The sequence below is a fragment of the Lates calcarifer genome, unplaced genomic scaffold (assembly GCF_001640805.2).
Source record: "Lates calcarifer isolate ASB-BC8 unplaced genomic scaffold, TLL_Latcal_v3 _unitig_2278_quiver_2242, whole genome shotgun sequence".
Lineage (NCBI taxonomy): Eukaryota > Metazoa > Chordata > Actinopteri > Centropomidae > Lates > Lates calcarifer.
In genome coordinates, this window is record NW_026116098.1 from 1 (window position 1) to 20,100 (window position 20,100).

Below are 20,100 nucleotides of genomic sequence, written 5' to 3' on the forward strand. Positions count from 1 at the left end.
CAGGGTAGCTGACGGTGCGATCTGGGATTTGGAACGCGGCAGGCGCAAAGAGAGGCCTACCGTGACGGTGGTGGCTGGACGACTGGGGTTCTCGGCTGCCCTCAAGGCGAAGGCCGTACTGACTCTGGTTTCTCTTCATAACGCACAAGTCTTTCGCCTTTTACTAAAGACTTCCGTGGAGAGGAACGCCAACGAGTTTAAGCTATTTTTGGTAGGTTTGGCCGTAAGGCTGAGCCCTTTGAGTGTGTGAAAAGTCAAACGGCTGTCTCCGCTAAGAACCAGGGGTGCAAAGTGGGGAGACTGGGTGGGGTGCTAAGCAGCAGCCATTGTTAGGCTGGCTTGAAAACAGGGCACCGTGACAAGAGAGGATCGTGCCAAGAGCTTGGACGGAACACGAAACGCTTTGGACTCATCGCTTCTCGGCCTTTTGGCTAAGATCAAGTGTAGTATCTGTTCTTATCAGTTTAATATCTGATACGTCCCCTACCCGGGGACCATATATTAAATTGATTTTGGATCAGGGAGCCGGAACGGGGGCTTGCTCCTTCCACTCCACGCATCGACCCGGTATTGCATTACCTCCAGGTACGGTGCACATTCTCTGGAAACGTGCAATGTAACTATAGAGTTTTTGTGGGGGTGTTTTTTCCAGGGGAGTCCCTTGCTTTTCTCACATTCCTTTATCGATAGGGTACAAGTTGCTCAAAGCCCTGATGCGGTTACTGAGTCGTACGCTTAGTGGTGCACTCTTGATTTTTCCCTTCCCCGGAGGTTGATCAGGGTGTACCGTCTCTCTTTTGCAGCTGGAAAAGAAGGTAAAGTAAGCAGTTCTCTCTATATAAGGGGATAACGTGTCCAACAGACCTTTAGAGACGGGAGCATACACGGCTTATGCATTACTGTTTTTTGAAAAAAAAACAGGCACATTCCAGTTTGTCTGGGCCGAGCTCCGACCGGTGAGAAAAGTCAATAAAACCAGCAAAGTTTGTGCACCGCGCAACTTTGTCAAACTGCAGTATAGTGCTTGCAACGCCTCGGGACAAGCCTCAGATGAGGGTCAGCTAATGCTGATGTCGCCGAACTCTGGCATTGTGCAGTGTGGCCACCATCAGCCAGGGTGCTGTGTCTGGAACCGACCCCACCGTCTCTGACAACTCCAACTCATACTTACCTGGCAGGGGAGATACCATGATCAAGAAGGTGGTTCACCAGGCGAGGCTCAGCCATTGCACTCCGGTTGCGCTGACCCCTGCGAATTCCCCAAATGTGGGAGTCTCGACTGCATAATTTCTGGTAGTGGGGGACTGCGTTCGCGCTCTCCCCTGACCGCTACGTCAAAGGAAAACAAGGTGTCCCGGGTAGCTTCTTTTACTCGTAAGCGTGAAAGCGTGCTGCCAACTATGCCAGTTTTACGACTGCAGAGTCGGTGCTGTTGTCGGGCCGTGACGATTGGGGCGTTTCTGTATGTTACAAGCACACATGCCCCCCCCCCCGCCCCCCAAAGGCGGGGCTTTCCGCCTAAGCCTAACCCTCCGCAAACCCATTGGATAGCGCATGTGACAGTACGGGGCAGGGTAGCTGACGGGTGCGATCTGGGATTTGGAACGCGGCAGGCGCAAAGAGACTACCGTGACGGTGGTGGCTGGGACGACTGGGGTTCTCGGCTGCCCTCAAGGCGAAGGCCGTACTGACTCTGGTTTCTCTTCATAACGCACAAGTCTTTCGCCTTTTACTAAAGACTTCCGTGGAGAGGAACGCCAACGAGTTTAAGCTATTTTTGGTAGGTTTGGCCGTAAGGCTGAGCCCTTTGAGTGTGTGAAAAGTCAAACGGCTGTCTCCGCTAAGAACCAGGGTGCAAAGTGGGAGACTGGGTGGGGGTGCTAAGCAGCAGCCATTGTTAGGCTGGCTTGAAAACAGGGCACCGTGACAAGAGAGGATCGTGCCAAGAGCTTGGACGGAACACGAAACGCTTTGGACTCATCGCTTCTCGGCCTTTTGGCTAAGATCAAGTGTAGTATCTGTTCTTATCAGTTTAATATCTGATACGTCCCCTACCCGGGGACCATATATTAAATTGATTTTTGGATCAGGGAGCGAACGGGCTTGCTCCTTCCACTCCACGCATCGACGGTATTGCTCCAGTACGGTGCATTCTCTGGAAACGTGTAGAGTTTTGGGGTGTTTTTTCCAGGGGAGTCCCTTGCTTTTCTCACATTCCTTTATCGATAGGTACACAAGTTGCTCAAAGCCCTGATGCGGTTACTGAGTCGTACGCTTAGTGTGCACTCTTGATTTTTCCCTTCCCCGAGGTTGATCAGGGTGTACCGTCTCTCTTTTGCAGCTGGAAAAGAAGGTAAAGTAAGCAGTTCTCTCTATATAAGGGATAACGTGTCCAACAGACCTTTAGAGACGGGAGCATACACGGCTTATGCATTACTGTTTTTTGAAAAAAAACAGGCACATTCCAGTTTGTCTGGGCCGAGCTCCGACCGGTGAGAAAAGTCAATAAAACCAGCAAAGTTTGTGCACCGCGCAACTTTGTCAAACTGCAGTATAGTGCTTGCAACGCCTCGGGACAAGCCTCAGATGAGGGTCAGCTAATGCTGATGTCGCCGAACTCTGGCATTGTGCAGTGTGGCCACCATCAGCCAGGGTGCTGTGTCTGGAACCGACCCCACCGTCTCTGACAACTCCAACTCATACTTACCTGGCAGGGGAGATACCATGATCAAGAAGGTGGTTCACCCAGGGCGAGGCTCAGCCATTGCACTCCGGTTGCGCTGACCCTGCGAATTCCCCAAATGTGGGAGTCTCGACTGCATAATTTCTGGTAGTGGGGGACTGCGTTCGCGCTCTCCCCTGACCGCTACGTCAAAGGAAAACAAGGTGTCCCGGGTAGCTTCTTTTACTCGTAAGCGTGAAAGCGTGCTGCCAACTATGCCAGTTTTACGACTGCAGAGTCGGTGCTGTTGTCGGCCGTGACGATTGGTGGGCGTTTCTGTATGTTACAAGCACACACATGCCCCCCCCGCCCCGCCCCCCAAAGGCGGGGCTTTCCGCCTAAGCCTAACCCTCCGCAAACCCCATTGGATAGCGCATGTGACAGTACGGGGCAGGGTAGCTGACGGGTGCGATCTGGGATTTGGAACGCGGCAGGCGCAAAGAGAGGCCTACCGTGACGGTGGTGGCTGGGACGACTGGGGTTCTCGGCTGCCCTCAAGGCGAAGGCCGTACTGACTCTGGTTTCTCTTCATAACGCACAAGTCTTTCGCCTTTTACTAAAGACTTCCGTGGAGAGGAAACGCCAACGAGTTTAAGCTATTTTTGGTAGGTTTGGCCGTAAGGCTGAGCCCTTTGAGTGTGTGAAAAGTCAAACGGCTGTCTCCGCTAAGAACCAGGGGTGCAAAGTGGGGAGACTGGGTGGGGGGTGCTAAGCAGCAGCCATTGTTAGGCTGGCTTGAAAACAGGGCACCGTGACAAGAGAGGATCGTGCCAAGAGCTTGGACGAACACGAAACGCTTTGGACTCATCGCTTCTCGGCCTTTTGGCTAAGATCAAGTGTAGTATCTGTTCTTATCAGTTTAATATCTGATACGTCCCCTACCCGGGGACCATATATTAAATTGATTTTTGGATCAGGGAGCCGGAACGGGGGCTTGCTCCTTCCACTCCACGCATCGACCCGGTATTGCATTACCTCCAGGTACGGTGCACATTCTCTGGAAACGTGCAATGTAACTATAGAGTTTTGTGGGGGGTGTTTTTTCCAGGGGAGTCCCTTGCTTTTCTCACATTCCTTTATCGATAGGGTACAAGTTGCTCAAAGCCCTGATGCGGTTACTGAGTCGTACGCTTAGTGGTGCACTCTTGATTTTCCCTTCCCCGGAGGTTGATCAGGGTGTACCGTCTCTCTTTGCAGCTGGAAAAGAAGGTAAAGTAAGCAGTTCTCTCTATATAAGGGGATAACGTGTCCAACAGACCTTTAGAGACGGGAGCATACACGGCTTATGCATTACTGTTTTTTGAAAAAAAACAGGCACATTCCAGTTTGTCTGGGCCGAGCTCCGACCGGTGAGAAAAGTCAATAAAACCAGCAAAGTTTGTGCACCGCGCAACTTTGTCAAACTGCAGTATAGTGCTTGCAACGCCTCGGGACAAGCCTCAGATGAGGGTCAGCTAATGCTGATGTCGCCGAACTCTGGCATTGTGCAGTGTGGCCACCATCAGCCAGGGTGCTGTGTCTGGAACCGACCCCACCGTCTCTGACAACTCCAACTCATACTTACCTGGCAGGGGAGATACCATGATCAAGAAGGTGGTTCACCCAGGGCGAGGCTCAGCCATTGCACTCCGGTTGCGCTGACCCCTGCGAATTCCCCAAATGTGGGAGTCTCGACTGCATAATTTCTGGTAGTGGGGGACTGCGTTCGCGCTCTCCCCTGACCGCTACGTCAAAGGAAAACAAGGTGTCCCGGGTAGCTTCTTTTACTCGTAAGCGTGAAAGCGTGCTGCCAACTATGCCAGTTTTACGACTGCAGAGTCGGTGCTGTTGTCGGGCCGTGACGATTGGTGGGCGTTTCTGTATGTTACAAGCACACATGCCCCAGCCCCCGCCCCCCGCCCCCAAAGGCGGGGCTTTCCGCCTAAGCCTAACCCTCCGCAAACCCCATTGGATAGCGCATGTGACAGTACGGGGCAGGGTAGCTGACGGGTGCGATCTGGGATTTGGAACGCGGCAGGCGCAAAGAGAGGCCTACCGTGACGGTGGTGGCTGGGACGACTGGGGTTCTCGGCTGCCCTCAAGGCGAAGGCCGTACTGACTCTGGTTTCTCTTCATAACGCACAAGTCTTTCGCCTTTTACTAAAGACTTCCGTGGAGAGGAACGCCAACGAGTTTAAGCTATTTTTGGTAGGTTTGGCCGTAAGGCTGAGCCCTTTGAGTGTGTGAAAAGTCAAACGGCTGTCTCCGCTAAGAACCAGGGGTGCAAAGTGGGGAGACTGGGTGGGGGTGCTAAGCAGCAGCCATTGTTAGGCTGGCTTGAAAACAGGGCACCGTGACAAGAGAGGATCGTGCCAAGAGCTTGGACGGAACACGAAACGCTTTGGACTCATCGCTTCTCGGCCTTTTGGCTAAGATCAAGTGTAGTATCTGTTCTTATCAGTTTAATATCTGATACGTCCCCTACCCGGGGACCATATATTAAATTGATTTTTGGATCAGGGAGCCGGAACGGGGGCTTGCTCCTTCCACTCCACGCATCGACCCGGTATTGCATTACCTCCAGGTACGGTGCACATTCTCTGGAAACGTGCAATGTAACTATAGAGTTTTGTGGGGGGTGTTTTTTCCAGGGGAGTCCCTTGCTTTTCTCACATTCCTTTATCGATAGGGTACAAGTTGCTCAAAGCCCTGATGCGGTTACTGAGTCGTACGCTTAGTGGTGCACTCTTGATTTTTCCCTTCCCCGGAGGTTGATCAGGGTGTACCGTCTCTCTTTTGCAGCTGGAAAAGAAGGTAAAGTAAGCAGTTCTCTCTATATAAGGGGATAACGTGTCCAACAGACCTTTAGAGACGGGAGCATACACGGCTTATGCATTACTGTTTTTTGAAAAAAAACAGGCACATTCCAGTTTGTCTGGGCCGAGCTCCGACCGGTGAGAAAAGTCAATAAAACCAGCAAAGTTTGTGCACCGCGCAACTTTGTCAAACTGCAGTATAGTGCTTGCAACGCCTCGGGACAAGCCTCAGATGAGGGTCAGCTAATGCTGATGTCGCCGAACTCTGGCATTGTGCAGTGTGGCCACCATCAGCCAGGGTGCTGTGTCTGGAACCGACCCCACCGTCTCTGACAACTCCAACTCATACTTACCTGGCAGGGGAGATACCATGATCAAGAAGGTGGTTCACCCAGGGCGAGGCTCAGCCATTGCACTCCGGTTGCGCTGACCCCTGCGAATTCCCCAAATGTGGGAGTCTCGACTGCATAATTTCTGGTAGTGGGGGACTGCGTTCGCGCTCTCCCCTGACCGCTACGTCAAAGGAAAACAAGGTGTCCCGGGTAGCTTCTTTTACTCGTAAGCGTGAAAGCGTGCTGCCAACTATGCCAGTTTTACGACTGCAGAGTCGGTGCTGTTGTCGGGCCGTGACGATTGGTGGGCGTTTCTGTATGTTACAAGCACACATGCCCCAGCCCCGACCCCGCCCCCGCCCCCCAAAGGCGGGGCTTTCCGCCTAAGCCTAACCCTCCGCAAACCCCATTGGATAGCGCATGTGACAGTACGGGGCAGGGTAGCTGACGGGTGCGATCTGGGATTTGGAACGCGGCAGGCGCAAAGAGAGGCCTACCGTGACGGTGGTGGCTGGGACGACTGGGGTTCTCGGCTGCCCTCAAGGCGAAGGCCGTACTGACTCTGGTTTCTCTTCATAACGCACAAGTCTTTCGCCTTTTACTAAAGACTTCCGTGGAGAGGAACGCCAACGAGTTTAAGCTATTTTTGGTAGGTTTGGCCGTAAGGCTGAGCCCTTTGAGTGTGTGAAAAGTCAAACGGCTGTCTCCGCTAAGAACCAGGGGTGCAAAGTGGGGAGACTGGGTGGGGGTGCTAAGCAGCAGCCATTGTTAGGCTGGCTTGAAAACAGGGCACCGTGACAAGAGAGGATCGTGCCAAGAGCTTGGACGGAACACGAAACGCTTTGGACTCATCGCTTCTCGGCCTTTTGGCTAAGATCAAGTGTAGTATCTGTTCTTATCAGTTTAATATCTGATACGTCCCCTACCCGGGGACCATATATTAAATTGATTTTTGGATCAGGGAGCCGGAACGGGGGCTTGCTCCTTCCACTCCACGCATCGACCCGGTATTGCATTACCTCCAGGTACGGTGCACATTCTCTGGAAACGTGCAATGTAACTATAGAGTTTTGTGGGGGGTGTTTTTTCCAGGGGAGTCCCTTGCTTTTCTCACATTCCTTTATCGATAGGGTACAAGTTGCTCAAAGCCCTGATGCGGTTACTGAGTCGTACGCTTAGTGGTGCACTCTTGATTTTTCCCTTCCCCGGAGGTTGATCAGGGTGTACCGTCTCTCTTTTGCAGCTGGAAAAGAAGGTAAAGTAAGCAGTTCTCTCTATATAAGGGGATAACGTGTCCAACAGACCTTTAGAGACGGGAGCATACACGGCTTATGCATTACTGTTTTTTGAAAAAAAACAGGCACATTCCAGTTTGTCTGGGCCGAGCTCCGACCGGTGAGAAAAGTCAATAAAACCAGCAAAGTTTGTGCACCGCGCAACTTTGTCAAACTGCAGTATAGTGCTTGCAACGCCTCGGGGACAAGCCTCAGATGAGGGTCAGCTAATGCTGATGTCGCCGAACTCTGGCATTGTGCAGTGTGGCCACCATCAGCCAGGGTGCTGTGTCTGGAACCGACCCCACCGTCTCTGACAACTCCAACTCATACTTACCTGGCAGGGGAGATACCATGATCAAGAAGGTGGTTCACCCAGGGCGAGGCTCAGCCATTGCACTCCGGTTGCGCTGACCCCTGCGAATTCCCCAAATGTGGGAGTCTCGACTGCATAATTTCTGGTAGTGGGGGACTGCGTTCGCGCTCTCCCCTGACCGCTACGTCAAAGGAAAACAAGGTGTCCCGGGTAGCTTCTTTTACTCGTAAGCGTGAAAGCGTGCTGCCAACTATGCCAGTTTTACGACTGCAGAGTCGGTGCTGTTGTCGGGCCGTGACGATTGGTGGGCGTTTCTGTATGTTACAAGCACACATGCCCCAGCCCCCCGCCCCCGCCCCCCAAAGGCGGGGCTTTCCGCCTAAGCCTAACCCTCCGCAAACCCCATTGGATAGCGCATGTGACAGTACGGGGCAGGGTAGCTGACGGGTGCGATCTGGGATTTGGAACGCGGCAGGCGCAAAGAGAGGCCTACCGTGACGGTGGTGGCTGGGACGACTGGGGTTCTCGGCTGCCCTCAAGGCGAAGGCCGTACTGACTCTGGTTTCTCTTCATAACGCACAAGTCTTTCGCCTTTTACTAAAGACTTCCGTGGAGAGGAACGCCAACGAGTTTAAGCTATTTTTGGTAGGTTTGGCCGTAAGGCTGAGCCCTTTGAGTGTGTGAAAAGTCAAACGGCTGTCTCCGCTAAGAACCAGGGGTGCAAAGTGGGGAGACTGGGTGGGGGTGCTAAGCAGCAGCCATTGTTAGGCTGGCTTGAAAACAGGGCACCGTGACAAGAGAGGATCGTGCCAAGAGCTTGGACGGAACACGAAACGCTTTGGACTCATCGCTTCTCGGCCTTTTGGCTAAGATCAAGTGTAGTATCTGTTCTTATCAGTTTAATATCTGATACGTCCCCTACCCGGGGACCATATATTAAATTGATTTTTGGATCAGGGAGCCGGAACGGGGGCTTGCTCCTTCCACTCCACGCATCGACCCGGTATTGCATTACCTCCAGGTACGGTGCACATTCTCTGGAAACGTGCAATGTAACTATAGAGTTTTGTGGGGGGTGTTTTTTCCAGGGGAGTCCCTTGCTTTTCTCACATTCCTTTATCGATAGGGTACAAGTTGCTCAAAGCCCTGATGCGGTTACTGAGTCGTACGCTTAGTGGTGCACTCTTGATTTTTCCCTTCCCCGGAGGTTGATCAGGGTGTACCGTCTCTCTTTTGCAGCTGGAAAAGAAGGTAAAGTAAGCAGTTCTCTCTATATAAGGGGATAACGTGTCCAACAGACCTTTAGAGACGGGAGCATACACGGCTTATGCATTACTGTTTTTTGAAAAAAAACAGGCACATTCCAGTTTGTCTGGGCCGAGCTCCGACCGGTGAGAAAAGTCAATAAAACCAGCAAAGTTTGTGCACCGCGCAACTTTGTCAAACTGCAGTATAGTGCTTGCAACGCCTCGGGGACAAGCCTCAGATGAGGGTCAGCTAATGCTGATGTCGCCGAACTCTGGCATTGTGCAGTGTGGCCACCATCAGCCAGGGTGCTGTGTCTGGAACCGACCCCACCGTCTCTGACAACTCCAACTCATACTTACCTGGCAGGGGAGATACCATGATCAAGAAGGTGGTTCACCCAGGGCGAGGCTCAGCCATTGCACTCCGGTTGCGCTGACCCCTGCGAATTCCCCAAATGTGGGAGTCTCGACTGCATAATTTCTGGTAGTGGGGGACTGCGTTCGCGCTCTCCCCTGACCGCTACGTCAAAGGAAAACAAGGTGTCCCGGGTAGCTTCTTTTACTCGTAAGCGTGAAAGCGTGCTGCCAACTATGCCAGTTTTACGACTGCAGAGTCGGTGCTGTTGTCGGGCCGTGACGATTGGTGGGCGTTTCTGTATGTTACAAGCACACATGCCCCAGCCCCCGCCCCCGCCCCCCAAAGGCGGGGCTTTCCGCCTAAGCCTAACCCTCCGCAAACCCCATTGGATAGCGCATGTGACAGTACGGGGCAGGGTAGCTGACGGGTGCGATCTGGGATTTGGAACGCGGCAGGCGCAAAGAGAGGCCTACCGTGACGGTGGTGGCTGGGACGACTGGGGTTCTCGGCTGCCCTCAAGGCGAAGGCCGTACTGACTCTGGTTTCTCTTCATAACGCACAAGTCTTTCGCCTTTTACTAAAGACTTCCGTGGAGAGGAACGCCAACGAGTTTAAGCTATTTTTGGTAGGTTTGGCCGTAAGGCTGAGCCCTTTGAGTGTGTGAAAAGTCAAACGGCTGTCTCCGCTAAGAACCAGGGGTGCAAAGTGGGGAGACTGGGTGGGGGTGCTAAGCAGCAGCCATTGTTAGGCTGGCTTGAAAACAGGGCACCGTGACAAGAGAGGATCGTGCCAAGAGCTTGGACGGAACACGAAACGCTTTGGACTCATCGCTTCTCGGCCTTTTGGCTAAGATCAAGTGTAGTATCTGTTCTTATCAGTTTAATATCTGATACGTCCCCTACCCGGGGACCATATATTAAATTGATTTTTGGATCAGGGAGCCGGAACGGGGGCTTGCTCCTTCCACTCCACGCATCGACCCGGTATTGCATTACCTCCAGGTACGGTGCACATTCTCTGGAAACGTGCAATGTAACTATAGAGTTTTGTGGGGGGTGTTTTTTCCAGGGGAGTCCCTTGCTTTTCTCACATTCCTTTATCGATAGGGTACAAGTTGCTCAAAGCCCTGATGCGGTTACTGAGTCGTACGCTTAGTGGTGCACTCTTGATTTTTCCCTTCCCCGGAGGTTGATCAGGGTGTACCGTCTCTCTTTTGCAGCTGGAAAAGAAGGTAAAGTAAGCAGTTCTCTCTATATAAGGGGATAACGTGTCCAACAGACCTTTAGAGACGGGAGCATACACGGCTTATGCATTACTGTTTTTTGAAAAAAAACAGGCACATTCCAGTTTGTCTGGGCCGAGCTCCGACCGGTGAGAAAAGTCAATAAAACCAGCAAAGTTTGTGCACCGCGCAACTTTGTCAAACTGCAGTATAGTGCTTGCAACGCCTCGGGGACAAGCCTCAGATGAGGGTCAGCTAATGCTGATGTCGCCGAACTCTGGCATTGTGCAGTGTGGCCACCATCAGCCAGGGTGCTGTGTCTGGAACCGACCCCACCGTCTCTGACAACTCCAACTCATACTTACCTGGCAGGGGAGATACCATGATCAAGAAGGTGGTTCACCCAGGGCGAGGCTCAGCCATTGCACTCCGGTTGCGCTGACCCCTGCGAATTCCCCAAATGTGGGAGTCTCGACTGCATAATTTCTGGTAGTGGGGGACTGCGTTCGCGCTCTCCCCTGACCGCTACGTCAAAGGAAAACAAGGTGTCCCGGGTAGCTTCTTTTACTCGTAAGCGTGAAAGCGTGCTGCCAACTATGCCAGTTTTACGACTGCAGAGTCGGTGCTGTTGTCGGGCCGTGACGATTGGTGGGCGTTTCTGTATGTTACAAGCACACATGCCCCAGCCCCCGCCCCCGCCCCCCAAAGGCGGGGCTTTCCGCCTAAGCCTAACCCTCCGCAAACCCCATTGGATAGCGCATGTGACAGTACGGGGCAGGGTAGCTGACGGGTGCGATCTGGGATTTGGAACGCGGCAGGCGCAAAGAGAGGCCTACCGTGACGGTGGTGGCTGGGACGACTGGGGTTCTCGGCTGCCCTCAAGGCGAAGGCCGTACTGACTCTGGTTTCTCTTCATAACGCACAAGTCTTTCGCCTTTTACTAAAGACTTCCGTGGAGAGGAACGCCAACGAGTTTAAGCTATTTTTGGTAGGTTTGGCCGTAAGGCTGAGCCCTTTGAGTGTGTGAAAAGTCAAACGGCTGTCTCCGCTAAGAACCAGGGGTGCAAAGTGGGGAGACTGGGTGGGGGTGCTAAGCAGCAGCCATTGTTAGGCTGGCTTGAAAACAGGGCACCGTGACAAGAGAGGATCGTGCCAAGAGCTTGGACGGAACACGAAACGCTTTGGACTCATCGCTTCTCGGCCTTTTGGCTAAGATCAAGTGTAGTATCTGTTCTTATCAGTTTAATATCTGATACGTCCCCTACCCGGGGACCATATATTAAATTGATTTTTGGATCAGGGAGCCGGAACGGGGGCTTGCTCCTTCCACTCCACGCATCGACCCGGTATTGCATTACCTCCAGGTACGGTGCACATTCTCTGGAAACGTGCAATGTAACTATAGAGTTTTGTGGGGGGTGTTTTTTCCAGGGGAGTCCCTTGCTTTTCTCACATTCCTTTATCGATAGGGTACAAGTTGCTCAAAGCCCTGATGCGGTTACTGAGTCGTACGCTTAGTGGTGCACTCTTGATTTTTCCCTTCCCCGGAGGTTGATCAGGGTGTACCGTCTCTCTTTTGCAGCTGGAAAAGAAGGTAAAGTAAGCAGTTCTCTCTATATAAGGGGATAACGTGTCCAACAGACCTTTAGAGACGGGAGCATACACGGCTTATGCATTACTGTTTTTTGAAAAAAAACAGGCACATTCCAGTTTGTCTGGGCCGAGCTCCGACCGGTGAGAAAAGTCAATAAAACCAGCAAAGTTTGTGCACCGCGCAACTTTGTCAAACTGCAGTATAGTGCTTGCAACGCCTCGGGGACAAGCCTCAGATGAGGGTCAGCTAATGCTGATGTCGCCGAACTCTGGCATTGTGCAGTGTGGCCACCATCAGCCAGGGTGCTGTGTCTGGAACCGACCCCACCGTCTCTGACAACTCCAACTCATACTTACCTGGCAGGGGAGATACCATGATCAAGAAGGTGGTTCACCCAGGGCGAGGCTCAGCCATTGCACTCCGGTTGCGCTGACCCCTGCGAATTCCCCAAATGTGGGAGTCTCGACTGCATAATTTCTGGTAGTGGGGGACTGCGTTCGCGCTCTCCCCTGACCGCTACGTCAAAGGAAAACAAGGTGTCCCGGGTAGCTTCTTTTACTCGTAAGCGTGAAAGCGTGCTGCCAACTAGTGCCAGTTTTACGACTGCAGAGTCGGTGCTGTTGTCGGGCCGTGACGATTGGTGGGCGTTTCTGTATGTTACAAGCACACATGCCCCCGCCCCCGCCCCGCCCCCCAAAGGCGGGGCTTTCCGCCTAAGCCTAACCCTCCGCAAACCCCATTGGATAGCGCATGTGACAGTACGGGGCAGGGTAGCTGACGGGTGCGATCTGGGATTTGGAACGCGGCAGGCGCAAAGAGAGGCCTACCGTGACGGTGGTGGCTGGGACGACTGGGGTTCTCGGCTGCCCTCAAGGCGAAGGCCGTACTGACTCTGGTTTCTCTTCATAACGCACAAGTCTTTCGCCTTTTACTAAAGACTTCCGTGGAGAGGAACGCCAACGAGTTTAAGCTATTTTTGGTAGGTTTGGCCGTAAGGCTGAGCCCTTTGAGTGTGTGAAAAGTCAAACGGCTGTCTCCGCTAAGAACCAGGGGTGCAAAGTGGGGAGACTGGGTGGGGGTGCTAAGCAGCAGCCATTGTTAGGCTGGCTTGAAAACAGGGCACCGTGACAAGAGAGGATCGTGCCAAGAGCTTGGACGGAACACGAAACGCTTTGGACTCATCGCTTCTCGGCCTTTTGGCTAAGATCAAGTGTAGTATCTGTTCTTATCAGTTTAATATCTGATACGTCCCCTACCCGGGGACCATATATTAAATTGATTTTTGGATCAGGGAGCCGGAACGGGGGCTTGCTCCTTCCACTCCACGCATCGACCCGGTATTGCATTACCTCCAGGTACGGTGCACATTCTCTGGAAACGTGCAATGTAACTATAGAGTTTTGTGGGGGGTGTTTTTTCCAGGGGAGTCCCTTGCTTTTCTCACATTCCTTTATCGATAGGGTACAAGTTGCTCAAAGCCCTGATGCGGTTACTGAGTCGTACGCTTAGTGGTGCACTCTTGATTTTTCCCTTCCCCGGAGGTTGATCAGGGTGTACCGTCTCTCTTTTGCAGCTGGAAAAGAAGGTAAAGTAAGCAGTTCTCTCTATATAAGGGGATAACGTGTCCAACAGACCTTTAGAGACGGGAGCATACACGGCTTATGCATTACTGTTTTTTGAAAAAAAACAGGCACATTCCAGTTTGTCTGGGCCGAGCTCCGACCGGTGAGAAAAGTCAATAAAACCAGCAAAGTTTGTGCACCGCGCAACTTTGTCAAACTGCAGTATAGTGCTTGCAACGCCTCGGGGACAAGCCTCAGATGAGGGTCAGCTAATGCTGATGTCGCCGAACTCTGGCATTGTGCAGTGTGGCCACCATCAGCCAGGGTGCTGTGTCTGGAACCGACCCCACCGTCTCTGACAACTCCAACTCATACTTACCTGGCAGGGGAGATACCATGATCAAGAAGGTGGTTCACCCAGGGCGAGGCTCAGCCATTGCACTCCGGTTGCGCTGACCCCTGCGAATTCCCCAAATGTGGGAGTCTCGACTGCATAATTTCTGGTAGTGGGGGACTGCGTTCGCGCTCTCCCCTGACCGCTACGTCAAAGGAAAACAAGGTGTCCCGGGTAGCTTCTTTTACTCGTAAGCGTGAAAGCGTGCTGCCAACTATGCCAGTTTTACGACTGCAGAGTCGGTGCTGTTGTCGGGCCGTGACGATTGGTGGGCGTTTCTGTATGTTACAAGCACACATGCCCCAGCCCCCGCCCCCCGCCCCCCAAAGGCGGGGCTTTCCGCCTAAGCCTAACCCTCCGCAAACCCCATTGGATAGCGCATGTGACAGTACGGGGCAGGGTAGCTGACGGGTGCGATCTGGGATTTGGAACGCGGCAGGCGCAAAGAGAGGCCTACCGTGACGGTGGTGGCTGGGACGACTGGGGTTCTCGGCTGCCCTCAAGGCGAAGGCCGTACTGACTCTGGTTTCTCTTCATAACGCACAAGTCTTTCGCCTTTTACTAAAGACTTCCGTGGAGAGGAACGCCAACGAGTTTAAGCTATTTTTGGTAGGTTTGGCCGTAAGGCTGAGCCCTTTGAGTGTGTGAAAAGTCAAACGGCTGTCTCCGCTAAGAACCAGGGGTGCAAAGTGGGGAGACTGGGTGGGGGTGCTAAGCAGCAGCCATTGTTAGGCTGGCTTGAAAACAGGGCACCGTGACAAGAGAGGATCGTGCCAAGAGCTTGGACGGAACACGAAACGCTTTGGACTCATCGCTTCTCGGCCTTTTGGCTAAGATCAAGTGTAGTATCTGTTCTTATCAGTTTAATATCTGATACGTCCCCTACCCGGGGACCATATATTAAATTGATTTTTGGATCAGGGAGCCGGAACGGGGGCTTGCTCCTTCCACTCCACGCATCGACCCGGTATTGCATTACCTCCAGGTACGGTGCACATTCTCTGGAAACGTGCAATGTAACTATAGAGTTTTGTGGGGGGTGTTTTTTCCAGGGGAGTCCCTTGCTTTTCTCACATTCCTTTATCGATAGGGTACAAGTTGCTCAAAGCCCTGATGCGGTTACTGAGTCGTACGCTTAGTGGTGCACTCTTGATTTTTCCCTTCCCCGGAGGTTGATCAGGGTGTACCGTCTCTCTTTTGCAGCTGGAAAAGAAGGTAAAGTAAGCAGTTCTCTCTATATAAGGGGATAACGTGTCCAACAGACCTTTAGAGACGGGAGCATACACGGCTTATGCATTACTGTTTTTTGAAAAAAAACAGGCACATTCCAGTTTGTCTGGGCCGAGCTCCGACCGGTGAGAAAAGTCAATAAAACCAGCAAAGTTTGTGCACCGCGCAACTTTGTCAAACTGCAGTATAGTGCTTGCAACGCCTCGGGGACAAGCCTCAGATGAGGGTCAGCTAATGCTGATGTCGCCGAACTCTGGCATTGTGCAGTGTGGCCACCATCAGCCAGGGTGCTGTGTCTGGAACCGACCCCACCGTCTCTGACAACTCCAACTCATACTTACCTGGCAGGGGAGATACCATGATCAAGAAGGTGGTTCACCCAGGGCGAGGCTCAGCCATTGCACTCCGGTTGCGCTGACCCCTGCGAATTCCCCAAATGTGGGAGTCTCGACTGCATAATTTCTGGTAGTGGGGGACTGCGTTCGCGCTCTCCCCTGACCGCTACGTCAAAGGAAAACAAGGTGTCCCGGGTAGCTTCTTTTACTCGTAAGCGTGAAAGCGTGCTGCCAACTGTGCCAGTTTTACGACTGCAGAGTCCGGTGCTGTTGTCGGGCCGTGACGATTGGTGGGCGTTTCTGTATGTTACAAGCACACATGCCCCCGCCCCCGCCCCCCAAAGGCGGGGCTTTCCGCCTAAGCCTAACCCTCCGCAAACCCCATTGGATAGCGCATGTGACAGTACGGGGCAGGGTAGCTGACGGGTGCGATCTGGGATTTGGAACGCGGCAGGCGCAAAGAGAGGCCTACCGTGACGGTGGTGGCTGGGACGACTGGGGTTCTCGGCTGCCCTCAAGGCGAAGGCCGTACTGACTCTGGTTTCTCTTCATAACGCACAAGTCTTTCGCCTTTTACTAAAGACTTCCGTGGAGAGGAACGCCAACGAGTTTAAGCTATTTTTGGTAGGTTTGGCCGTAAGGCTGAGCCCTTTGAGTGTGTGAAAAGTCAAACGGCTGTCTCCGCTAAGAACCAGGGGTGCAAAGTGGGGAGACTGGGTGGGGGTGCTAAGCAGCAGCCATTGTTAGGCTGGCTTGAAAACAGGGCACCGTGACAAGAGAGGATCGTGCCAAGAGCTTGGACGGAACACGAAACGCTTTGGACTCATCGCTTCTCGGCCTTTTGGCTAAGATCAAGTGTAGTATCTGTTCTTATCAGTTTAATATCTGATACGTCCCCTACCCGGGGACCATATATTAAATTGATTTTTGGATCAGGGAGCCGGAACGGGGGCTTGCTCCTTCCACTCCACGCATCGACCCGGTATTGCATTACCTCCAGGTACGGTGCACATTCTCTGGAAACGTGCAATGTAACTATAGAGTTTTGTGGGGGTGTTTTTTCCAGGGGAGTCCCTTGCTTTTCTCACATTCCTTTATCGATAGGGTACAAGTTGCTCAAAGCCCTGATGCGGTTACTGAGTCGTACGCTTAGTGGTGCACTCTTGATTTTCCCTTCCCCGGAGGTTGATCAGGGTGTACCGTCTCTCTTTTGCAGCTGGAAAAGAAGGTAAAGTAAGCAGTTCTCTCTATATAAGGGGATAACGTGTCCAACAGACCTTTAGAGACGGGAGCATACACGGCTTATGCATTACTGTTTTTTGAAAAAAACAGTAATGCATAAATGTGGGAGTCTCGACTGCATAATTTCTGGTAGTGGGGGACTGCGTTCGCGCTCTCCCCTGACCGCTACGTCAAAGGAAAACAAGGTGTCCCGGGTAGCTTCTTTTACTCGTAAGCGTGAAAGCGTGCTGCCAACTATGCCAGTTTTACGACTGCAGAGTCGGTGCTGTTGTCGGGCCGTGACGATTGGTGGGCGTTTCTGTATGTTACAAGCACACATGCCCCAGCCCCCGCCCCGCCCCCCAAAGGCGGGGCTTTCCGCCTAAGCCTAACCCTCCGCAAACCCCATTGGATAGCACATGTGACAGTACGGGGCAGGGTAGCTGACGGGTGCGATCTGGGATTTGGAACGCGGCAGGCGCAAAGAGAGCCTACCGTGACGGTGGTGGCTGGGACGACTGGGGTTCTCGGCTGCCCTCAAGGCGAAGGCCGTACTGACTCTGGTTTCTCTTCATAACGCACAAGTCTTTCGCCTTTTACTAAAGACTTCCGTGGAGAGGAACGCCAACGAGTTTAAGCTATTTTTGGTAGGTTTGGCCGTAAGGCTGAGCCCTTTGAGTGTGTGAAAAGTCAAACGGCTGTCTCCGCTAAGAACCAGGGGTGCAAAGTGGGGAGACTGGGTGGGGGTGCTAAGCAGCAGCCATTGTTAGGCTGGCTTGAAAACAGGGCACCGTGACAAGAGAGGATCGTGCCAAGAGCTTGGACGGTACACGAAACGCTTTGGACTCATCGCTTCTCGGCCTTTTGGCTAAGATCAAGTGTAGTATCTGTTCTTATCAGTTTAATATCTGATACGTCCCCTACCCGGGGACCATATATTAAATTGATTTTTGGATCAGGGAGCCGGAACGGGGGCTTGCTCCTTCCACTCCACGCATCGACCCGGTATTGCATTACCTCCAGGTACGGTGCACATTCTCTGGAAACGTGCAATGTAACTATAGAGTTTTGTGGGGGGTGTTTTTTCCAGGGGAGTCCCTTGCTTTTCTCACATTCCTTTATCGATAGGGTACAAGTTGCTCAAAGCCCTGATGCGGTTACTGAGTCGTACGCTTAGTGGTGCACTCTTGATTTTTCCCTTCCCCGGAGGTTGATCAGGGTGTACCGTCTCTCTTTTGCAGCTGGAAAAGAAGGTAAAGTAAGCAGTTCTCTCTATATAAGGGGATAACGTGTCCAACAGACCTTTAGAGACGGGAGCATACACGGCTTATGCATTACTGTTTTTTGAAAAAAAACAGGCACATTCCAGTTTGTCTGGGCCGAGCTCCGACCGGTGAGAAAAGTCAATAAAACCAGCAAAGTTTGTGCACCGCGCAACTTTGTCAAACTGCAGTATAGTGCTTGCAACGCCTCAGGGACAAGCCTCAGATGAGGGTCAGCTAATGCTGATGTCGCCGAACTCTGGCATTGTGCAGTGTGGCCACCATCAGCCAGGGTGCTGTGTCTGGAACCGACCCCACCGTCTCTGACAACTCCAACTCATACTTACCTGGCAGGGGAGATACCATGATCAAGAAGGTGGTTCACCCAGGGCGAGGCTCAGCCATTGCACTCCGGTTGCGCTGACCCCTGCGAATTCCCCAAATGTGGGAGTCTCGACTGCATAATTTCTGGTAGTGGGGGACTGCGTTCGCGCTCTCCCCTGACCGCTACGTCAAAGGAAAACAAGGTGTCCCGGGTAGCTTCTTTTACTCGTAAGCGTGAAAGCGTGCTGCCAACTATGCCAGTTTTACGACTGCAGAGTCGGTGCTGTTGTCGGGCCGTGACGATTGGTGGGCGTTTCTGTATGTTACAAGCACACATGCCCCCAGCCCCCGCCCCCCCCCAAAGGCGGGGCTTTCCGCCTAAGCCTAACCCTCCGCAAACCCCATTGGATAGCGCATGTGACAGTACGGGGCAGGGTAGCTGACGGGTGCGATCTGGGATTTGGAACGCGGCAGGCGCAAAGAGAGGCCTACCGTGACGGTGGTGGCTGGGACGACTGGGGTTCTCGGCTGCCCTCAAGGCGAAGGCCGTACTGACTCTGGTTTCTCTTCATAACGCACAAGTCTTTCGCCTTTTACTAAAGACTTCCGTGGAGAGGAACGCCAACGAGTTTAAGCTATTTTTGGTAGGTTTGGCCGTAAGGCTGAGCCCTTTGAGTGTGTGAAAAGTCAAACGGCTGTCTCCGCTAAGAACCAGGGGTGCAAAGTGGGGAGACTGGGTGGGGGTGCTAAGCAGCAGCCATTGTTAGGCTGGCTTGAAAACAGGGCACCGTGACAAGAGAGGATCGTGCCAAGAGCTTGGACGGAACACGAAACGCTTTGGACTCATCGCTTCTCGGCCTTTTGGCTAAGATCAAGTGTAGTATCTGTTCTTATCAGCTTAATATCTGATACGTCCCTACCCGGGGACCATATATTAAATTGATTTTTGGATCAGGGAGCCGGAACGGGGGCTTGCTCCTTCCACTCCACGCATCGACCCGGTATTGCATTACCTCCAGGTACGGTGCACATTCTCTGGAAACGTGCAATGTAACTATAGAGTTTTGTGGGGGGTGTTTTTTCCAGGGGAGTCCCTTGCTTTTCTCACATTCCTTTATCGATAGGGTACAAGTTGCTCAAAGCCCTGATGCGGTTACTGAGTCGTACGCTTAGTGGTGCACTCTTGATTTTTCCCTTCCCCGGAGGTTGATCAGGGTGTACCGTCTCTCTTTTGCAGCTGGAAAAGAAGGTAAAGTAAGCAGTTCCTCTCTATATAAGGGATAACGTGTCCAACAGACCTTTAGAGACGGGAGCATACACGGCTTATGCATTACTGTTTTTTGAAAAAAAACAGGCACATTCCAGTTTGTCTGGGCCGAGCTCCGACCGGTGAGAAAAGTCAATAAAACCAGCAAAGTTTGTGCACCGCGCAACTTTGTCAAACTGCAGTATAGTGCTTGCAACGCCTCGGCGACAAGCCTCAGATGAGGGTCAGCTAATGCTGATGTCGCCGAACTCTGGCATTGTGCAGTGTGGCCACCATCAGCCAGGGTGCTGTGTCTGGAACCGACCCCACCGTCTCTGACAACTCCAACTCATACTTACCTGGCAGGGGAGATACCATGATCAAGAAGGTGGTTCACCCAGGGCGAGGCTCAGCCATTGCACTCCGGTTGCGCTGACCCCTGCGAATTCCCCAAATGTGGGAGTCTCGACTGCATAATTTCTGGTAGTGGGGGACTGCGTTCGCGCTCTCCCCTGACCGCTACGTCAAAGGAAAACAAGGTGTCCCGGGTAGCTTCTTTTACTCGTAAGCGTGAAAGCGTGCTGCCAACTATGCCAGTTTTACGACTGCAGAGTCGGTGCTGTTGTCGGGCCGTGACGATTGGTGGGCGTTTCTGTATGTTACAAG

At 52.7% G+C, this 20,100-nt stretch overlaps 37 non-coding genes and 1 pseudogene across 37 annotated transcripts; all 38 read left to right on the forward strand.

The window, feature by feature from the left end:
* The first annotated feature begins 119 nt into the window (after positions 1–119).
* LOC127139899 (U5 spliceosomal RNA) lies at positions 120–231 on the forward strand. Its single transcript, XR_007810254.1, has one exon. It is a non-coding gene; the product is annotated as a U5 spliceosomal RNA (small nuclear RNA).
* Positions 232–411: 180 nt separating this feature from the next.
* Positions 412–601, forward strand: LOC127139972 (U2 spliceosomal RNA). The gene has a single exon (XR_007810330.1). It is a non-coding gene; the product is annotated as a U2 spliceosomal RNA (small nuclear RNA).
* A 562-nt stretch (positions 602–1,163) lies between these two features.
* Positions 1,164–1,325, forward strand: LOC127139947 (U1 spliceosomal RNA). Its single transcript, XR_007810305.1, has one exon. It is a non-coding gene; the product is annotated as a U1 spliceosomal RNA (small nuclear RNA).
* A 363-nt stretch (positions 1,326–1,688) lies between these two features.
* LOC127139900 (U5 spliceosomal RNA) lies at positions 1,689–1,800 on the forward strand. Its single transcript, XR_007810255.1, has one exon. It is a non-coding gene; the product is annotated as a U5 spliceosomal RNA (small nuclear RNA).
* A 179-nt stretch (positions 1,801–1,979) lies between these two features.
* On the forward strand, positions 1,980–2,157 carry LOC127139893 (uncharacterized; annotated as a pseudogene).
* A 542-nt stretch (positions 2,158–2,699) lies between these two features.
* LOC127139944 (U1 spliceosomal RNA) lies at positions 2,700–2,862 on the forward strand. The gene has a single exon (XR_007810302.1). It is a non-coding gene; the product is annotated as a U1 spliceosomal RNA (small nuclear RNA).
* Positions 2,863–3,234: 372 nt separating this feature from the next.
* Positions 3,235–3,347, forward strand: LOC127139927 (U5 spliceosomal RNA). Its single transcript, XR_007810285.1, has one exon. It is a non-coding gene; the product is annotated as a U5 spliceosomal RNA (small nuclear RNA).
* Positions 3,348–3,528: 181 nt separating this feature from the next.
* LOC127139948 (U2 spliceosomal RNA) lies at positions 3,529–3,719 on the forward strand. The gene has a single exon (XR_007810306.1). It is a non-coding gene; the product is annotated as a U2 spliceosomal RNA (small nuclear RNA).
* A 559-nt stretch (positions 3,720–4,278) lies between these two features.
* On the forward strand, positions 4,279–4,442 carry LOC127139892 (U1 spliceosomal RNA). The gene has a single exon (XR_007810252.1). It is a non-coding gene; the product is annotated as a U1 spliceosomal RNA (small nuclear RNA).
* A 375-nt stretch (positions 4,443–4,817) lies between these two features.
* LOC127139901 (U5 spliceosomal RNA) lies at positions 4,818–4,929 on the forward strand. Its single transcript, XR_007810256.1, has one exon. It is a non-coding gene; the product is annotated as a U5 spliceosomal RNA (small nuclear RNA).
* Positions 4,930–5,110: 181 nt separating this feature from the next.
* On the forward strand, positions 5,111–5,301 carry LOC127139949 (U2 spliceosomal RNA). Its single transcript, XR_007810307.1, has one exon. It is a non-coding gene; the product is annotated as a U2 spliceosomal RNA (small nuclear RNA).
* Positions 5,302–5,862: 561 nt separating this feature from the next.
* LOC127139935 (U1 spliceosomal RNA) lies at positions 5,863–6,026 on the forward strand. The gene has a single exon (XR_007810293.1). It is a non-coding gene; the product is annotated as a U1 spliceosomal RNA (small nuclear RNA).
* Positions 6,027–6,406: 380 nt separating this feature from the next.
* Positions 6,407–6,518, forward strand: LOC127139902 (U5 spliceosomal RNA). The gene has a single exon (XR_007810257.1). It is a non-coding gene; the product is annotated as a U5 spliceosomal RNA (small nuclear RNA).
* Positions 6,519–6,699: 181 nt separating this feature from the next.
* Positions 6,700–6,890, forward strand: LOC127139950 (U2 spliceosomal RNA). The gene has a single exon (XR_007810308.1). It is a non-coding gene; the product is annotated as a U2 spliceosomal RNA (small nuclear RNA).
* Positions 6,891–7,452: 562 nt separating this feature from the next.
* Positions 7,453–7,616, forward strand: LOC127139946 (U1 spliceosomal RNA). The gene has a single exon (XR_007810304.1). It is a non-coding gene; the product is annotated as a U1 spliceosomal RNA (small nuclear RNA).
* Positions 7,617–7,992: 376 nt separating this feature from the next.
* Positions 7,993–8,104, forward strand: LOC127139903 (U5 spliceosomal RNA). The gene has a single exon (XR_007810258.1). It is a non-coding gene; the product is annotated as a U5 spliceosomal RNA (small nuclear RNA).
* Positions 8,105–8,285: 181 nt separating this feature from the next.
* Positions 8,286–8,476, forward strand: LOC127139951 (U2 spliceosomal RNA). The gene has a single exon (XR_007810309.1). It is a non-coding gene; the product is annotated as a U2 spliceosomal RNA (small nuclear RNA).
* Positions 8,477–9,038: 562 nt separating this feature from the next.
* On the forward strand, positions 9,039–9,202 carry LOC127139957 (U1 spliceosomal RNA). The gene has a single exon (XR_007810315.1). It is a non-coding gene; the product is annotated as a U1 spliceosomal RNA (small nuclear RNA).
* A 375-nt stretch (positions 9,203–9,577) lies between these two features.
* Positions 9,578–9,689, forward strand: LOC127139904 (U5 spliceosomal RNA). Its single transcript, XR_007810259.1, has one exon. It is a non-coding gene; the product is annotated as a U5 spliceosomal RNA (small nuclear RNA).
* Positions 9,690–9,870: 181 nt separating this feature from the next.
* Positions 9,871–10,061, forward strand: LOC127139952 (U2 spliceosomal RNA). Its single transcript, XR_007810310.1, has one exon. It is a non-coding gene; the product is annotated as a U2 spliceosomal RNA (small nuclear RNA).
* Positions 10,062–10,623: 562 nt separating this feature from the next.
* Positions 10,624–10,787, forward strand: LOC127139968 (U1 spliceosomal RNA). Its single transcript, XR_007810326.1, has one exon. It is a non-coding gene; the product is annotated as a U1 spliceosomal RNA (small nuclear RNA).
* Positions 10,788–11,162: 375 nt separating this feature from the next.
* Positions 11,163–11,274, forward strand: LOC127139905 (U5 spliceosomal RNA). The gene has a single exon (XR_007810260.1). It is a non-coding gene; the product is annotated as a U5 spliceosomal RNA (small nuclear RNA).
* A 181-nt stretch (positions 11,275–11,455) lies between these two features.
* LOC127139953 (U2 spliceosomal RNA) lies at positions 11,456–11,646 on the forward strand. Its single transcript, XR_007810311.1, has one exon. It is a non-coding gene; the product is annotated as a U2 spliceosomal RNA (small nuclear RNA).
* Positions 11,647–12,208: 562 nt separating this feature from the next.
* Positions 12,209–12,372, forward strand: LOC127139898 (U1 spliceosomal RNA). Its single transcript, XR_007810253.1, has one exon. It is a non-coding gene; the product is annotated as a U1 spliceosomal RNA (small nuclear RNA).
* Positions 12,373–12,747: 375 nt separating this feature from the next.
* LOC127139906 (U5 spliceosomal RNA) lies at positions 12,748–12,859 on the forward strand. The gene has a single exon (XR_007810261.1). It is a non-coding gene; the product is annotated as a U5 spliceosomal RNA (small nuclear RNA).
* Positions 12,860–13,040: 181 nt separating this feature from the next.
* On the forward strand, positions 13,041–13,231 carry LOC127139954 (U2 spliceosomal RNA). Its single transcript, XR_007810312.1, has one exon. It is a non-coding gene; the product is annotated as a U2 spliceosomal RNA (small nuclear RNA).
* A 562-nt stretch (positions 13,232–13,793) lies between these two features.
* Positions 13,794–13,957, forward strand: LOC127139909 (U1 spliceosomal RNA). The gene has a single exon (XR_007810264.1). It is a non-coding gene; the product is annotated as a U1 spliceosomal RNA (small nuclear RNA).
* A 376-nt stretch (positions 13,958–14,333) lies between these two features.
* LOC127139907 (U5 spliceosomal RNA) lies at positions 14,334–14,445 on the forward strand. The gene has a single exon (XR_007810262.1). It is a non-coding gene; the product is annotated as a U5 spliceosomal RNA (small nuclear RNA).
* Positions 14,446–14,626: 181 nt separating this feature from the next.
* On the forward strand, positions 14,627–14,817 carry LOC127139955 (U2 spliceosomal RNA). Its single transcript, XR_007810313.1, has one exon. It is a non-coding gene; the product is annotated as a U2 spliceosomal RNA (small nuclear RNA).
* Positions 14,818–15,379: 562 nt separating this feature from the next.
* On the forward strand, positions 15,380–15,543 carry LOC127139920 (U1 spliceosomal RNA). Its single transcript, XR_007810277.1, has one exon. It is a non-coding gene; the product is annotated as a U1 spliceosomal RNA (small nuclear RNA).
* A 370-nt stretch (positions 15,544–15,913) lies between these two features.
* LOC127139908 (U5 spliceosomal RNA) lies at positions 15,914–16,025 on the forward strand. Its single transcript, XR_007810263.1, has one exon. It is a non-coding gene; the product is annotated as a U5 spliceosomal RNA (small nuclear RNA).
* Positions 16,026–16,206: 181 nt separating this feature from the next.
* On the forward strand, positions 16,207–16,397 carry LOC127139956 (U2 spliceosomal RNA). The gene has a single exon (XR_007810314.1). It is a non-coding gene; the product is annotated as a U2 spliceosomal RNA (small nuclear RNA).
* A 760-nt stretch (positions 16,398–17,157) lies between these two features.
* On the forward strand, positions 17,158–17,269 carry LOC127139910 (U5 spliceosomal RNA). The gene has a single exon (XR_007810265.1). It is a non-coding gene; the product is annotated as a U5 spliceosomal RNA (small nuclear RNA).
* Positions 17,270–17,450: 181 nt separating this feature from the next.
* On the forward strand, positions 17,451–17,641 carry LOC127139958 (U2 spliceosomal RNA). Its single transcript, XR_007810316.1, has one exon. It is a non-coding gene; the product is annotated as a U2 spliceosomal RNA (small nuclear RNA).
* Positions 17,642–18,203: 562 nt separating this feature from the next.
* LOC127139928 (U1 spliceosomal RNA) lies at positions 18,204–18,367 on the forward strand. The gene has a single exon (XR_007810286.1). It is a non-coding gene; the product is annotated as a U1 spliceosomal RNA (small nuclear RNA).
* Positions 18,368–18,740: 373 nt separating this feature from the next.
* LOC127139911 (U5 spliceosomal RNA) lies at positions 18,741–18,852 on the forward strand. The gene has a single exon (XR_007810266.1). It is a non-coding gene; the product is annotated as a U5 spliceosomal RNA (small nuclear RNA).
* A 181-nt stretch (positions 18,853–19,033) lies between these two features.
* Positions 19,034–19,223, forward strand: LOC127139973 (U2 spliceosomal RNA). Its single transcript, XR_007810331.1, has one exon. It is a non-coding gene; the product is annotated as a U2 spliceosomal RNA (small nuclear RNA).
* Positions 19,224–19,785: 562 nt separating this feature from the next.
* LOC127139929 (U1 spliceosomal RNA) lies at positions 19,786–19,949 on the forward strand. The gene has a single exon (XR_007810287.1). It is a non-coding gene; the product is annotated as a U1 spliceosomal RNA (small nuclear RNA).
* The last annotated feature ends 151 nt before the right edge of the window (positions 19,950–20,100 follow it).